The 15,741-nt window shown below is 43.6% G+C and overlaps 1 pseudogene; it reads right to left on the reverse strand.

Moving 5' to 3' along the window:
- Positions 1 to 4,337: 4,337 nt before the first annotated feature.
- Positions 4,338 to 14,207, reverse strand: LOC138259742 (nucleoside diphosphate kinase B-like; annotated as a pseudogene).
- Positions 14,208 to 15,741: the final 1,534 nt, after the last annotated feature.

Below are 15,741 nucleotides of genomic sequence, written 5' to 3' on the forward strand. Positions count from 1 at the left end.
ATTACTCCTTTGATAAGCCTACTGCTCGACCACACTACCACAAAACAGAGCATTAGAATTATCTCTTTTTGCCACTATCTTACCTCTAAGGGGAACCCTTGGACTCTGTGCATACTATTCCTTACTTTGAAATAGTGCATACAGAGCCAACTTCCTACACTGGCTTAAAAAGTCAACACTAAGTCCATATTCCAACTTATACTACACCCTGCCTAAAATGACTAAATGGGGTGGTAGGTCTAGCGGTAACTGCAATCGATGTGGATGGGAGCAGGTCGAGATTGTATGTTCTTTTCATGTCCCAAATTAGATTCTTTGATGCGCGATATTGGGACCTTTATGGGATCTATCATTGGAGGGCAGGTCCAGATCACCCCAGTATTAATGATTTTGGGGGTGATGGATGGCTCTGAGGACAATGATGCAGTAAAGAGGCATATTTATTATTTGTTGCTATGGTGGTGGCCCAACTCTGCACTTCATCAGAATGCTTAATCCAGAGCCCCAATCATTTTCAATGTGGAGGTCTAGAATTAAAGCAGTATACAAGGTGGAAAACAATTTGTATAATGCAAGGGGTGCAACAAGCAGCTGTGTGAGGTCATGATTTGGTCACCTGTTAATTGGTTGGAAGGTTTGACTAGGCAATGAGATAATCAAGGTGGAAGGCAATAGAGGTAGCTGTCTGGGTGACATACTAGGCAGTCTTAAGATCACATGGGCCCTTTTTGTTTCTTCACAGATAAAGTTTATTGTTATACGATGATTTACAGTGATTATGGTGCTGCAATTTATAACACTGTTGAGATTAGCAGCTACTCTGACCATACTACTGTTATGCACCTGCACTTCACAACTGATTGATGCTTTAGTTCATGTTCTTTGCTACTGATGATTTCCACAGGTCACCTGATGTATTATGGATATGTTATGGTGATTATGCATTTGCACTTTATAGCAATGTTTATAGATATGCTATAAGTAAAACAATGTTGTTATGCATCTGCACTGCAAAATGTATTGGTATTTATAGGCTGAACCTATTGATGGCTGGATATCACTAGGGTATGGCTTGCTCCGCACTTCACTGAAGTATTCACTTGAACTTTTTCCCACTGGCTACGAAACAGGGCTCCCGGTTCTAGTCTAACCCTATGCATTTTAAGAGCTAAAAGAAGACATTGTACTGTAACCTTTGTAATACTTCAACCGATAATTGCTGACCGCTTTTATCTGTTTATCTTGTGCTCATGCTCTATAGACTTGGTTCACAAATTTGTGGAGGGGCTTGTATTTTATTAGCTGCATACGATCTGCAGTGTGCTTTTTTTCTTTGGGGGTTAAGTTTGCTGCGTATAAGGGTGAAGTAGCATGGTAAAAATCAATAAAAGGAATATTACTTCATCTATGCTGCTTACATGCTGGCAGTTTAGCATAAAAATGGGTTCAGTGGTGTGGTTTTTACTGCACAAATCAATCAACATCCATTCAGGCTGATTTTCGGTAATTATTTACACTTGTGAATTGTATTTTGTTCATTTTGCCCAATTCGCCATTGACCTCAGAGGAAGTAACAGTTGTTTGACCCAACTTTAAGACATGACAGTAAGCTAAAGAATTTAACAACTGTATGGCTTTTGTAAACTGATTAAATGCTGGAAGACGTCTGGACAATTTAATCCGGTTTTGGAAACACTTAATTCTGACCAAGGGCACACTGGTGGTATTGCAGTCAGTCACTAAAGCAGCCACCAGAACAAACCGCTGAAAACATAACTGTTCACCAGTTTGTGAGCTTACTTTCACTGGAGTTAAAGTCACAATTTTGGAATTAAGTTTGAGGCTTTAAGGCACAAGGACGTTCAAGTGGTCTTCCTTTTAGAAATACATAGTTGCCAACCCTGCAAAGTGTTGTGTTCAGAAACGGTATTTGCATTATTCCTACAGTTAAAAGCTTTTTGCTTTCCAGTAATTATATATATTTTTTTAAATGACAACGTAATCACTTTCAATAAAACAGTGAAACAAGCCTTGGGGCCTGGCCCTTTTTACGGGGTCATCCCCCAACTTTTTGCCCGCCTCCTCCCCTTTTTCTGACTTTTTGTTCACTTTAGGGCTCTGGGCACTTTATCACTGATGACCAGTGTTAAAGTGCATATGCTTTCCCTTCCAAATGTGAAATGACTGCTTACACCTGATTGGCTCATTTAATTTACCTGCAAGCCTCTTGTATAGTGGTATCCCTTATAGCCAGGACATGTACATTAAATGCTACTAGCTGGCCTGCAGCGCAACTTGCGCCACCCACAAAAGTAGCCTTTCAAACCGGTCTCATGCCTGCCACTGCAGAGCCTGTGTGCAGTTTACCGCCACAGTGGTTCAGAATCTATATTTGTTTGCCAGGAACTCCACTTTTACTACATTGAGGTCATCCCTAAGGAAGCCCCTTGGTAGCCTTATGGGCATGGCGCTGTGTAGGTAAGCTGTAGGACATGTGCCTTTTTGTGTGGTATGTCCTGGTATTTGGTTTCTCACTGCTGCCTCTCATAGGGTAGCATTAGGAATGCCCCTGCATATGACTAAGTGGTATTTTCTAATCTTTGAGCGTGGGCATATTCGGTCTGGTTGAAATGGCAGTGAGAAATGCTGCTTACTGCGGATTCCATATTAACAGTTTATAAATTCCAATCTTAGAAAGTGGGCATTTTTCTGTGCTTATGACCCTTGTGATTTTACAGCATGACTCCAATCAACAACTGGGGTAGAGTGACAGCTTCACTTGGTGCATACTTTCCAGACAGCCATCACACAGGAGGGGCCAGTTGTAACAGAGGATACATCTGCATACTAAGTGGTCTTCCTGGGTTGGTAGAGGCAGTGCTCACTCACATTTGTATAAGCCGTGTCCTGCCCTGACAAGCTTGTTTACCCCCCTACTGATGTCTGGAGCCAGTGTGGAGGAGAATAGGCATTTCTGGAACTGGTTAGAGCCGGTAGGAAACTTCTACCCACTTCTAGAAGTGGAGTATAAGTATAGTGGGTTGTGCCCAATGTTTCAAGGCACTGTGTGGGATTTGTAACCAGACGCTGCTGGCTCTGCATACTACAGAGGACTAGTATAGTGCCAAGAGGGATCCGCTGCCTACTGATTGTTGGGTGGCTAAAGGGACTGCCACTCTGTAAAGTGACACTGTGGTCTGGTATGCTGCTGTTTTCCCATCTCTGGGTGTCCCCAGTGCTCTCCCAGGGGCCAGCCATGATTCCAGAGAGGAGAAGCAGGGGGGAGTTGCGGAGGAGGAGAAAAAGCCCCCCCCCCCCCCCCCCCCCAGAGCAGAGCACTATCCTTTGCCGGCGGGGGGGGGGGGGGGGGCTCCACAACCCAAGGAAGATGCCACATTTCACTGTTCTTTCATCCTCAGTTTTTGCTATATTTCCCAAACTGATGTAATGTGTTGTTTTTGCCTCACTTGGGTAATGTGAATATTCTCATAATCTGCTTTGTGCGCACAGAGAGGATGTGTTTTATGACATGTGCAAGTGGGAAATTATTCTTCGTGTTTGCACTCATTATCTGACAACTACTTGCTTAGCAGTTTATTACTGATTTGTCTTTTTGGTCTACTTATGTTTTATGCAATACAGTTTATTTTTTCTAATAACTGGTTGTGAAGTCTCCTTTTGTGGTCTCCTGAACAGATTAGGTCAAAAATTAGTCTCTAGGTCACCAAAGACCCTGGTGCGCATCACTGGCACTGCTACAAAGTACTAGAAGGTGTGGTGGTATCAGCATTTTTAAAATATATTGCAAGGGGGCAGGCAGGGGGAAGAACAAGGGCTATTGCATCCAGAGGCTCCAGGACAGCTGCAGTGACGTCGGGCTCCTGCCATAGTTCCTGTCAAGAAGGTCTGACCATTCACCCCCCCCCACGGTAGCAGAGCATCTCATATTGCCAAGTTAGGCGGTCAGTCTCCAAGTCTTCTGCAGCCATGTGTTAAACCCTCCGCAGGGGAAAGACAGGAGTTGCCCTAGTTCAGTTGGAGACTTGTCTTGGTTCCAGAGATCCAAGAAACCAAATAAATAGGCAGCTGTTGCGTGGTCTCTCGTACGCTAGGGCGTCATCCACATAAAGCGAGACGGCACCAGTTGGGGCCCCACACAGGACCTTCCACGTAGCAAGGTTTGTAGCGCACATGCTGTTGTCAGTCTTACCATTGCTGACACATTGAAATACCAATAAAGAACTTTAAAAAATAACTGATCACCCTTTTAAACTTCTGTTTAATTGCACCCAACTAAACAAGAACATGCGAGGTCACAAAACACCCATAAAAGCAAAGACGCCCGGCAAAGTGTTTATTACAAATTGCTTCGAGCTGAGAAATACAAGGCAATAAAAAGCTTAAGGTGCTCCCCCAAGGGAATGATCTTTAAACGAAGAGGCAATGATGGGACCCTTTGTCTCAGTTCCCCTTGTTGATCCATTCGTTGGCACAGCTAGTGTAAGAAATCAGCTCTTCTGGCTTGAACCACAAGTTGATCTCCTTTTTGGCACTTTCCACAGAGTCACTGCCATGGCATATGTTCCTATGGGAGGAAACAGACATTAGAGTGCAAAGAGCAGCACCTACATTTGATGCACACCATTACGACAGTTTGAAGGGTTCACAAAACCGAGGACAGTGCAGATATGCGAAACCTGAAGACTACACATACTGGAAAAAACAGCAAATTGATAGACATGTGGGCTTGGTAAAAACTGCTTTCGATACAAGTAGTTTTAACATCTTGGATGGTTTCGTTCAAGTAACCTGCCTGCATCAGAACAAGATAGGTCCGTGCCCACAGTTAGCAATAAAGGGACTAGGAGGCAGAAGAGATTAATGAGCGTTTATTAATTTACCGTCATCCCACACAAAAAGCTTAAGGTTGGACTACTAGGGAAAGAGTTGAAATAAGAATGGAAAAAACCACACCACAAATAGATAAGCTTTCATTGTTCACTTAACTGAGATGCGATTTGAACGAGCCGGTTTCAAATCAGCCTCACATGGCAGTCATTTCCATATCAGGCAGTGTTCTAGTAGGGCGGGGGGGGGCAAACATGGCTGCAAGGCCTCTGCCATGGGAACAGGGGTAATTTGCCTACGTTGTCCCGGAGTCCGTCCGCGCTGCTATGGTTCTGCAAACTGGGCCAAATACGCCCTCAGCAAGTGACTGCGATACATAATCACAGCCCTCATGACTAATTGAAAAGCACGAGCTTAAAACCCAATCACCAGCTCTAGAACCGACTGTTCCAACTCAGTTTACAAAAAGGTACTTTAATCTATGCACAACACAATACTACAAAGGAACTGATCATACAAACACTGGCAATTCTGTTACAACACCTTAAATCTGTCGTCCAATCTCTATGAAAATGGAGCTGTTGGCAGACTGCTAACAGGTGTCTACCTCCCTTCTGGCACTCAGTGGTTAGATCTATCAAGAAGGACCACTGGGGGTGGAGGGGGCAACTTGCTCTCAGCGCACTGGATAGTGATAACAGAAGACCAGAGGCAGGCCTCAGCTCAAAATCTTTTTCACGTTGAAAAAAAAAGCTACTCTTAGCAAAAGAGCCAAGTGAATTTCTAACGGAGCCTCATCTACTTTGCCCCCGCTTTAAAGGCGGGGTCTCCTCCATCCAGCTTCGGGAATATGCTTATCTTAGAGGGAAAAGGCTTGTTAAACAAGCAAGTCGACAAAGCCTAAACACTTTACATAAAGCAGGAGATAAAAACAGATCCCCGTTCCCTGTACACATTGTTCCAATCTGCTTACGAGGAGTCTGAAAGGATGGCTGCCACTGAATTATCAAAGTAAATGCCTCTGCAACAAGGAAAATTGAAAAGGAAAAAAGCTGTGTGGGGGCCGGGGGCAGGCGGGTTGGTGTTTAAGGGAGGCCAACCAATCTGGAATCAGAACACACTAGCCAGCAACTGCCAGAAAAGTCCACGAGTAAGCTGCCTTTAACAGACTACAATCGACTAAAACCAACACTCCCATAAACGCAGCACTAGCGCAAATAATGCAAGTCTCCATTGCGTCGTCAGTCTCACCTGCAATTCTTTAAAACTACACACTTTGTATTAAGTCAATCGTGTTCTCGTTTGGAGTGGTTTTTTTTTTTACTGGCCGTGCACTCTGGGGCCAAGGAGACTTTTCCCGGAAAGGGGGGGGGGGGGGGGGGGGAGTAAATGCATTAATTAGTCCTCTGTACCAGAACTGCACATTTTCTTACAGCAGCAATTAATCACATGAGAGCAATGACAAAAATACAGAGGGAAGCCCTCTTCAGGGAAACCTTTTCATCATGTGTTCATATCCACAGGAAGTGAGTGACTCATTTGATGCCCGCAAAGACGTTCCTCCCTGGGCCACATGCACACCATTTTCATCACGTACCTGCCAACATGGACGCAGAAGTCTCCCCGGATGGTCCCAGGCCTGGAATCAACAGGGTTGGTCTCTCCCAGCATTACCCTGCCAGTCTTCACCACATTAAATCCTTCCCAGACCTGAAAAAAGTAAGTAGTAACCTTCAAGCAAAAAATAATTGTCACATGGTCAATTAAACACGACCCATCGTGTTTGTCCACTGGAATTCCACTGCACAGAGCTCCTACTGTACATATTCTACCAGTAAATGTATGGCATTCACGTGGAGTGAATTCTCAAGTTAAACTACCCAAGCAATCACATGGGAAACATTAAAGTTTGTTAGAACTGCAAAACATTATAAGGGTGATTCTAATACATGGTGCTGCTTTTACTCAACTGAATGCGAGACTGAAGAGATGTCCCCGTATGCGCAAGTATCAAGTACAACAGATCAGCTTGCATGGAGGCTCCATCTTACCTGTGCAGTCAATCCGAGCCCCAGTTCCCATGTTTGCCATGTGCTGAATAGTTGCGGAGCAGCCTATGCCTACACAAAGGTAGGCAGAGCAGAAATAAATACAGGATTTTGATGCCTGTACTTGCTCTTTTGCTGTCCCTCCCAACTAGAGTACGGATAGCACTCCCCCACATACCCCCCTCCTCCCTCCCAAAAGGGAATTAAAACTTGCCAGGGCAAACTTGAAGGAGAAAGTTAGTGGTGATTCAAATAAAGGATCAATGATGCATCTTGCCAGAAAAATCTTTACAAAATTAATTGTGGTGTAGACTGTGGCTGCTCTACAAGTCTCCAAGCATGATATGCATCTGGAAAGACACTGTTCTCTAGCGGAACGTGCACAGACTGCACTGTGCAAGATGGTAAACAGCCATGGAAGACCTAGTCTGTTCTTTGTGGCCAGATGGATGGCTGTTGACAAGTTAAGATTTGGTCATGTGAAAGGCCAGAGTCTGCTGGTAGTCAAGCCAAGTTCCTTTGTCCAACTTACCGAGGCTATAAAAAAGGTACATACATAAAAAAAGCTTAACAGTTACATAGGCAAAATAGACATTAAAAATGAAATATAAAATGCATTACTATTTGATGAATTAAAAAAATTCAGTGACCCTATGAAAGTCAGCAGCAGCTCATCCTCATCAAAAGAACCCACATCACACCCCACCTCAAGAAGCCACACTGACTCCCGATCCAGAAGAGATACCAGTTAAAGATGCTGACCCACGCACAAAGCCCTGCACAATGAAGAAACAGCATCCATCAGCAAACTCCTGACCTCTGCTTCCTCACCAATACACCCCCCCGATCCGCCAACCGACAGAGGAGGCACTTTCTCGCCTGGCTGCCAAGGCGTTGAGCAGCCTTTCACTGCACCTCAGGACCACCCACTCACCCCAGCAATTCTGGAAATAACTCAAGACCTGGATATTTGAGTGAACAAACCATGCAACAGCCAACATCTCCAGCACCTCAAGACGATTTGATGCACTTTAATGTTGATTGATTAACTTCTAAGAAAAGATATACGGCTTAAACTCCCTTAAAGTTCCTGCATCTTACGGTTGCAGTTAGAAAGGAGCAAATGCCACAAAATGTCATTAAGAGACTGGAGATGCATCCCAAAGTTCGCTAAAAATCAAGGGTTTTAAAATAGTTTAATAGTGATACAAAAGTAGGGTTTATAGCTTTAAAGAAACAAAATGGCTAAAAGTCTTCTGAGAGCCCATCACAGGGATATGCTGATGTCTGGCACCCCCAGTAGACCAAAGTACTAAGGAAGCTCATTAACATCGACGCAGTATCCACCACCCTGAACCAAAATAGGGATGTGTTCAACTCTCCAGCTACTTTGAGACCAACCAGTTGCTTAATTCAACACAATCTGGATTTCACCCAGGCTACAGCACCAAATGCACACTGGAAGCGCGATACCATTAAAATGACGAGACGCCCATCTGCTGTTCCCAAAACTGGCATTGTTAACAACACCCAGGTAGCTAAAGTCATACACCGTGCCAAATGAGTGCCCCTTCACCATTAATCTGCAAAGTTTTCTGGTCTGGCCCACATGCCATAATGTAAGACTCCCCAAAGCTGGTGACCAGGTCAAGTACGCCCCCCTTAAGAGTTAAATGATTCAACCAGCAGAGCTCGAAAAATCCACTTGACCACTCATCTTTTTTGATCAGGTCGAGCTATTCTCATCCCTTTTGGCAAGTTGCCACTGAACAGGTGTTGTGTTCAGTTGAAAAGTGGAGGGGCTATAAAAGATGCCTTTAAATAGTGTTATGTCAAATTTGCTCTGTGTTCACAGAGAGGTCAAAAGTCAGTTTTTCTTACAATTTATTTTCCTTCTGACTGCAGAGTTCCAGGACTTTGAGGTGAACTGTGGGACCGCCTGCTTAAAATGTAAAAATATAAGGATATAGGATGTCAGGTTTTTCCGAACACATTTAAATGTGTAAGTATATTTCAGTAGTTTGGAAGTCCTTTGTTTTGTGCGATGAAAAATATTTCAGTAGGATGAAAATGAATCAGAATACTTTACATGTTGAGGTGCAAAGGATGTTTTCTGAAACAGAATTTTCAGAGATTAATACACTATAGTTTTCAGTAATTAGCAGAGAGGTTATTGGATATTTCTTGGAATGAGCGTGTGTAGATGACAGTATGTTACCACATCATGGTTTAGTAATATATTTATTAAAAACAGAAACACTACTGCCCTGATGGGAATGTTGTTAGTAAACTAAAGTCCTAGGTTATGTGGGCTAGACCTCATGGGTATATGGGCTAGATTCTTGTGATACATGCAGAAAGCTTTAGTCTACTTAAAGACTAGATTGTTTTTGTACTGCAGAAATGCTGAGCTCACATAGGTGCTATCATATGAGATTAAGAACAAGGTGACTAAACTATTTGCCTGGGATCACAATTGGAGACCTGTTTACGGGTCAAGTACATTACTGTTAGGTCGAGTAACATGATTTTTTGAGCCCTGACCAGTGTATGCAATTCCTTGGGGTCTATGCCCCAAGTACTGCATTGCCTGCATAAAGCAGTACCAGTATAGGGACCCCAAGACCATCACTGGATAGTTTGGTTATGGTGGGGCACAGGTTGTTAATATGACAGGTGGGGTCTGAAATAAACCCTTGGTGTACCCTTAGGGGTAAGAGGAGGGAAGGGGTTAACAGTCAAGACATTTTTCCTGTAGAACCAAACCCTCACTACTAAATTATGTGTGATTAACACACAAAATTCACTAATGCGGCTTCAACCCACAAATCCAACTGCCACAGTTTAGGTCGATTGATAGTCAAACGCTATTGACAAATCCATAACAGCAGCAGCACCTGGCGACAGTATACTTGCCAATAAAGGTTAAAGCACTGCTCCACTGTACCCAGACCCTGGCAGAACCCAAACCGAAAAGGACAAGATTTTGGAATAGTTTGCCCAAGTGTAAGCTATTAAACATCCCCCAGGCGATTATTTTGAGAGAGCCACCAATAAGGCCGATATGGAAGGAGGGGAGCATAAACAGGTTATTTGCTAGGTGGTCTTTATCACTGAAACGCCCGCTTACTTAATCCTTCTGGACTTAAGTTATAAAACTTAAGAATCAGCTTAACAGAGTTTGGGTTCTTGAATGTAACCATGTAAGATGCCTGAAGACCTGAACATCAGTGCCTACACAAACTAAGCATAATTCTACTTTCAACATGTAGACTATACAAACTACTGCAACAGATTGCTTCGACACCAATAGATGTGTGCCCACAGGTAATGTAACCAATGACTTTCAGCAATGCTTATGTGCGAGTAGGTGGCACCATATGGTTCTGCAGCAGTTTGAAAGAGCCACACAAGCACTATCCAATGTGCACCAACAACTATTTCTAGGTTCCTGTGCCCCTAGACTGATCCAGAGCTCCACTTCCACCCACATCTTTGACAGACCCCAAGCAGGCTAAAAACAGTGGTCCAAGAAACTAATTTCCCCAGAAAAAGTCAGGATTCAAGCTGAGCCCCAAACTGCTGGAGACAAATGTGTCATGGACCTAAACGACATGTGCCTCTGGTCCTTGCGCTACATAAACTCAGGCATTAAGTGCAACCTTACGCACCCAAAGACAATCTAGGATCAATAGGCAAAGCTTTAAGTCGCCAGGCTCAAGAGGCTGCATTTGATAGAGGTTCTGCTCTTGATTGCAGTCACGTCTTAGGCCCCGCACAAAGGTAGTCACACTCAAAATCTGCTGGTAGGTTGAAAACATACCATAAGCACAAGAAAGTCAAGCAGGCCTCTATACCTCCACTTAATCTGGCAAGAGACTGCAATATCACGTAAACAATCTGATGTTCTGTCAATCCTTGCAGGCCCCAAATTCCCCAAGCCATCACTGACACGGCAAAAGTTGCTACCTTCAAGTAGGCAGTGAGAATAAATACCTGATCACACCAGCCCTGCAGTATTAAATAACTAAAGCACACCCTGTGGTTAAGCGGCCAGACTTTCAGCTTCTTCCTTCAAACCAGCTCTGTCAGACAACAGAAGTCAACTTTGGCTCAAACGTGTTCCAGGATCATAGCCAATGGCTTAACACTAACAAGGAGGGGGAAAACCTGGTCTACCCTTCTTTATAAAGGAGGGCTGTATTTTGACTTGCAAAATGCCAAAGGCCTAGATACCTCAGAGCTTGTCTCACTATCTGGTCCAACAGAAAAAAGTGCACAGAGCAGGATAACACCTAGATTTACAGTTGCCTACTCTGGAAGCCAAAGTCAACTGGACTTGCTAAAATACAAGGCAAACTAAATGTGAGCCACTGCTACTATTTAATGATGCCCTTACTGTCATGGCCACTTGGTTCAAGTCATGTTCAGCAGACCTTTGCTTAGACTGTACAAACCAGCTGAGTTTTCTTCTCTTAAGACGCAGAGATACACCAATCTGAGCGACAGGAAAACAGTTTGGCCTTGAAAGCCTTACTACCAACCACTAAGGGAAGGCTGGCACATATCTTAACAAGCAACATGACTAAAGTGGTACAGCAATATGTATGGTGGTGTAGTACATTGTGCCAGGAGGCTATACATCTGAAGTGGCAAGACAAGCATCTTTTTGGTATTCAGCCACCTATCAGTACCTTAATACCAAAGGGAGATGCCAGCTGTAGACAATGAGTGCAGTCTCCAACCAGGAGTCACACAGGGTATTGATTCTGCAAAGGGGGGTGTCACCTCATCTCTGGACACCTTTGGGGTGCTCCTGGATGGGATGGTCGGTTCTCTGGGTGTTCCCTAATTTTCCCAGACTTGCTGCCAAAAGTGGGGCTTTGTCCAGGGGGTGGCAACTCCACCAGTTGGAGTTTCCCTGGGGCACTATAACCCAAGGCTTGAGCCTTTGAGGCTCACCAACAGCTGGTACGGCTCCAGCAGGGGAAAGTGTCAAGCACCTCCATCGAGGACAGGCTTTGTTTCTGACCACTGAGAGCACAAAGGCTCCCACCCCATGTGGTCAGAAACATGTCTGAAAGCAACAGGCTGGCAAAGACCAGTCAGTCCAGCTTTAGTAGTTTGGCTAACATACAGGGGGCATCTCTAAAATGCCGCTGGTGCATTTTTTTCAATAAACTCCACTGTCATCAGTGGGAGTTCACTGTGCTAAGTTGGATACCAAACTGCTCAGCATTCAGTGAAACCATTTTGGAGCTGTGGAGTTCATAATGACAAACTCCCAGACCGTGTACTCAATATGGCCACACTGCACTTACAGTGTCCAAGAATTAACTTAGACACTGTAGGGGCATATGGTTCCTGCAGCTATGCCCTCACCTGTGGTATAGTGCACCCTGCCTTAGGGCTGTAGGGGTGTCTTACCTTTTGCCACAGGCAGTAGCTTGTGGGCATGGCACCCTGAAATGGTGGTCATGTCAACTGCCTTGCCTGTTTCTCCCCACCAGCATACACAAGCTGCAAAGGGAGTGTGCATGTGCTTGGTGAGGGAGCCCTTTTGTACCAGGTATACATTTTACAAAGGGAATACCTGTGTGCAAAGGGTGTGCCAATTCTGAAAACAAAGGTACAGATTTTGGGAAAGAACACTGGTGCTGGGACCTGGTTAGCAGGATCCTAGCACACCGTCAATAAAAGTTGGCATCAACACCAGGCGAAAAGTGGGGAGTAGCCATGCCAACAGTGGCACTTTCCTACACATTCATGAAATTCACCTTGAGACCTATCTGACAGGAGGGACTTTAGCCTATTTGGTTCTCAACATGTAAGAGGACCCTCCACCATTGGGTGGTCCCATCCATTCCTAAGATGAGGAATCTTCAGTTTGAAATATCCAGACAATGGTGCTACTTGGTGAATAGTCTAAATGCAGATTCCTCACTGTCCACCCACCTCTACTGAGGTGTCTGCTGATCACCTTAAGGTCCCAAGTTAAGTAGTCGCACCATCACCTGTAAATATATTTTTTCCTTCAAATGTTATATGTGAGGGAATCGAAAAAGATCAAGAAATGATGTCAGCAAGCAGGGGTGGGGCTTATGTGAAGCTCCACAACACTGTATGAAGTCACCATGAAGCCATATAATGCCACCTACTTGTACTCCGGGAGCATTGCTTAAAAAAAGTCTCTGGACCCAGTATGGTGCTAGGGAATATTCTAGAGGAGAAATCTGGCTACAATATTGACTATGAACTAGAAAGAGGTTACCAATGTTAATTACCAATTTATAGAGAGCTAGGGAGGAAACAAAGGGCTAGGACAACATGATGTACAAGTAAAAAGGAGTTCATACTGGTTCAGCTGCAAGACTATTGTGCACTGAAAACCGAGGCAGGCTCATCCAAGAGGATTTACACCAGGTAGTTCCCAGAAACTAGGGCCTGGTTTACCTCAGGGTATAAAACACGGATCTTTTAGGACATACTTTGGTCTTTTCATTCCACATTCTAGGAAGCTGGCTGGAGCTAACTCAAGAATCTTTATTGGTATGAGGAAATTGGAATTCTAGGTCAGCACACAAATGCCATTTAAAAAAAAACTTTAAATGGAAGAGTAACTCCATAACTTCAGAGTAGTAGGGATATACACATCATAGACCATTCTACACTCACCATAGGAACAACAGGGCCAGAGCCCATATATTAAACCAAACCGGAGTAGAAAGGGCGATCCTTCAGGTCAATGTAGTGTTCCTTCAGAAGTTCATCGGAAGCCTGCAAGTGGCAAAGAAAGTATTGTTACCTGGGTGATGAGAACTCAACCCTGGTCATGCCAGTGATCTGAGTACAGCAGTTCACACCCAATATCACAGTATATCATTACCCAATTACGGTGTATGCTTAGACCCTATCAATTGTGTACACAAAACGCAAACCAAAGACTACTCTCACCTGCATAAACTTCATTGCCACCATTCAGTATCCCTTCTGATCAAAGCGCTTGATTATCTCTCCTACCAGGCACCGTTGAACGCCATCTGGCTTGATGCAAATGAAGGTACGTTCTGTAATACCGTTACCAGACATGTTCCTAGAAGAAGGCAAGAGGGTGACAGAAAACTTAACATTGTTCATAATAAGGTGTACATCGAAGTAAACAAATTGGGCTCCCTACACAAGTCAGCTTCAAATCTAAACGTAAACTTCACACAAAAACTAAGGTTTAACAAAAATGCATCAGTCCATTTTTTATCGGACCGAGTTACAAAAAAAAGCACTTCGCAGAAAAAGCAGAAGCTAGCCTATTCAAAACTGGAGATTCTAGAATAAAGTTAGAGCTGCAGATTAAATAACTTCTAAGGTAGTCTGACTTCTCGATCACTGTAAGGCTATCCCATTATTTGGGCACAGCAAGGAGGCTTCTCTGGAGATCTGACTAGGCTCCCTGATTAAGCCAGGTCAGGAGAAAACAGGTCTTTTCTGAGTTGTGAAATACACAAATCCTAAAGAGTGACAAATATGTCTCGTACATTCCTCGAACTACTGTAGGGGATAAAGTACCCCCTTCCACACATGAGTATCGTCTCACTGCGGATTACAATGGACAGAGAAAGGAGGCTGAAGAATGAGGTGAATTGCAATATCCTTCTAATGTATTAGAAAGGTTGTTATTCCTTATAATACATCTTCAAACCATCACCCCTCCCACAAACCACTTGCATCACTGGTATCTTGCACTTGTGTATATTACAGACATGGATAAAGCATCACCTGCACTGCAAACGTGTTTGCAAAAATAAAATTCTAATTCAAATCAGATTAAGAATGTTATGACTCAGATTGTGTGGATACATGCAGAGATCTGATTGTTCTGGTCATTCTATACCATGGAAAAACACGGTGCCATAAATACCTTTCCACTGGTCACATTGTTATTCAAAAAAAGATCAGAAGACTGCCAGTTCCTGTTTTCCTTTTTTAAACTTCTGCCGAATTATGTTCCCGATGGCATGCCTTTCACCTTGGCTGCTCGCACCATATTGAGAGGTCAGAATTCAACTGCAATAACTTAGTTGAGCAGATACATTATTTCTTAATTACAGGTGAACGAAAGACTACTCCATTGTCGTACATTATATGGATATTTCAAGTCACCAAGGAGATCCTTGATCATGTAAAACAAGAAAGCAGATGCTGTTCCATTATAAGTTCACATAACTCAAGGTGACATGCAATAGCCTTCTAATGTATTAGAAGATACTTTATTCCTTGTAAGTACGGCCACACCATCACCCTTCCCACAAAATGCTTAAATCCTCAGCGTTGCTCTTCCTATGAAAGAACGCCCGTAAACGTAATTGCGCTATCTAGTGCCAAATAAACACCAAAATGCAGTTAAGATATGTTGCTTAAGGATGCTGGAATTCGTTTAATACAAGTCAGATTTAAAAAAAGTTGTAGCTCAGAATGCCCAAGCCTGCAGCGATTGTTTTCCCTATAATTACACAAAACATTAAAAAAACATTTCCATAAGTATTCCCTTTCTGCTCATCGAGCAGATATAAACAGCAGAAGGAAAAAAACTGTTTCGTATTTGAATCTGCATCTTTATACACCGTTTCCTGAAATTCCCCTGGGCTGCTGGATCTGGCCGGAGACCCTGACATCGGAACTAAAAAGGCCCTTAGTTATTGCACTTTAGGCAACTTCATGCCTTCCTTGCAAGGGGCTGAGCTAGAACGTGCCTGCAACAAACAAATCGGAGATTGGCTTTTATACATGGATTATGTACTCTTCCATGTATTCTAAAAATATCAAACCAACTGAGAACAGAACACACTGC

Source organism: Pleurodeles waltl, chromosome 9 (assembly GCF_031143425.1).
Source record: "Pleurodeles waltl isolate 20211129_DDA chromosome 9, aPleWal1.hap1.20221129, whole genome shotgun sequence".
NCBI classification, from domain to species: domain Eukaryota; kingdom Metazoa; phylum Chordata; class Amphibia; order Caudata; family Salamandridae; genus Pleurodeles; species Pleurodeles waltl.